The sequence below is a fragment of the Oxyura jamaicensis genome, chromosome 3 (genome assembly GCF_011077185.1).
Source record: "Oxyura jamaicensis isolate SHBP4307 breed ruddy duck chromosome 3, BPBGC_Ojam_1.0, whole genome shotgun sequence".
NCBI classification, from domain to species: domain Eukaryota; kingdom Metazoa; phylum Chordata; class Aves; order Anseriformes; family Anatidae; genus Oxyura; species Oxyura jamaicensis.
The window spans coordinates 83,312,133-83,314,461 of NC_048895.1; positions in this window are offsets into that span (position 1 = coordinate 83,312,133).

The window sequence follows — 2,329 nt, forward strand, 5'->3', positions numbered from 1 at the left end:
GCTACAATTCTCAATTATTTCTACTGATTTAAAGTAATGTGGGCTTTCACATTCTAGTCGGCTTAAGAGCAAAAAGTACAGAATACACCTGTACCCTGAAGTACATCTCATAACAGTAAAGATTTAATTCCACTGTATTTAGACAGAAAAGAAAATACAGCCTGTATCTAGTGCCCATCAATTAGGGGAAGGGACATGAAAATAATTTCACACCAATTTGAATAGTTTTTAATTTATATTGAAAAAGGCATGATGAACAACATCCTGTGTACCTTTCTGAACTGAAAAAGTGTCTATGCTATGATTCTGACTGGAAACAATTTCCCCTCCTGCTTCAAGTGAGTGGGATGTGATCCGCAGGTGCTCACAGCAGGCTTGGCTAGCGTTGCTCCTTCAGCAAAGCTGCCCGGTGTGAACGGCTTCCTCTGAACTACACTCACGTGGCCTTTACCAGTATTCTCCAGCATGAGCGAGCTTCTGCCTATTTTTCTTCTTAAGTCTGCAAGTGGCATCAATTTACAGAGGAGGAAGGAATCAAGATGCATGTAAAATAGCATTAAATCCTGCTGGCCAGGGTAAATGCACGGAGACGTTCTGTGGTATTGCTGAACTTAATGCTGCTAGAATTTAGTTGCAGCATGCTGAGAAGTCAAATACAAAGTCCAAGTGTTAGCTATTGCTAGCTCGTCTTTCCCCAGATTCTCAGGGATGGCCTAGATTAAAATGGGATGAGAGGGCAGGTGCGCCGTGCTTCCTCTGGCTAAAGCAATGCTGGGAGCAGGGCTCTGCTCGGCTGCGTGGTGTTGGAACCTCCCCAAGTGTCCTGAACACGGGGCCTCCTCGGCCTCCATCCGGCTCCATCCTTGGCCTTCGCTGGGGCTGCAGGCGCTGCAGGCACCTGCAGCAGTGCTGCTGCTGCGCTGGGCCTCCCAGCAGCCAGGCCTGCAGCAGGCCAGCTGCTGCCCCTTGCAGCCTGAGTATTTGTTTTAAATAATGAATTTGCTGGCAAGGCAAAAGACCTGCCGGCGGATACGAGATACCCGGCTTCTGCTTTCAAGTTGCATTCACATGTACACATTCAGAATTTAAGAGCTTCCTGCTTTTTCCCCCTTGTTTTTTTTTTTTTTTCTTTCTTTCTTTTTTCTTTTTCTTTTCTTTCCTTTCCTTCTTTTATTTTTTTTGTCATTTTTTCCTTTTTTTTTAATTTTATTTTTTCTTTTCTCCTTTTTATTTCTATTTTATTTTATTTTATTTTTTTATTTTTTATGTTCTTTTTTTTTTCCCTTTTCTTCCCCATTTTCTTTTTACTTTTTCTTTTCCCCTTTTTCTTTTTCCTTTCCCCATTTTCTTTTTTTTTAATTTTCCTTTTCTTTTTCCTTTCCCCTTTTATTTTCCCAATTTTTTCATTTTTCTTTTTCCCTTTTTTCCTCCCATCTTTGTTTTCCCTTTTATTTTTCTTTTCATTTTTTTTCTTTTCCCCCTTTTTCTTTTCCTCTTTTTCATTTTTTTCCCTTTTTCCTTTTCTTTTTCTTTTATCCTTATTTTCCCTTTATTTTCCATTTTTTCTTATTTTCTTTCATTTCCTTTTTTCTCTTTTCCCTTTTTCTTTTCCCTTTTTTTCTTTTTCCCTTTTTTCTTTTCCTTTACCCCCCCCTTTTTTTTTCATTTCCTTTTCTCTTTTTCTCTTCCCTTTCTTTTCCTTTTATTTTTTTTCTTTTCTTTCCCTTTTTTCCATTCTCCTTTTTTATTTTCCCTTTTCTTTTCACTTCATTTTTTTTTCTTTTAATTGCTTCCCCTTTTTCTCTGCCCCTTTTCATTTTTCTTTTACGTTTTTTTCTTTTTTCTTTTTTTTTTCCCCTTTCCTTTTTTCTTTTTCTTGTCCCTTTTCTCTTTTCCTCTTTTTCTCTTTTCCTTTTTATCTTCCTTTCCCCCCTTTTCTGTTTCTTTTTCCTTTTCCCTTTTTCGTTTTCTTTCTTTAACCGGCTGGCACAGGACCCTACAGACCTCACTGCTATTTTCCAGCCGGTGTCTCCAGCAGGGTCAGCGGGACCTTCTGGGCTGCACCTCGCAACCTTTGCCTCTCCACGGGGGGCGCGCTGCCCCCACCCCCCACACCGTAACACCCCCTACCCCCCAAAACACCCCCTCAAGCTCGACCAAACCGTGTCCCCCCCCCCCCAGGAGGGCCGGTTGCCCGGCAGGGGGCACCGTTGCCACACGGCTGCGGCCGGCGACGAGCGGGGAAGGGCGGCGGGGGCTTCCCCGCTCGTACCGGGGGGCGCTCCGGCTGGGCGGGGGGGCACCGAGCGGCACCCTCGGGGCTTTAATT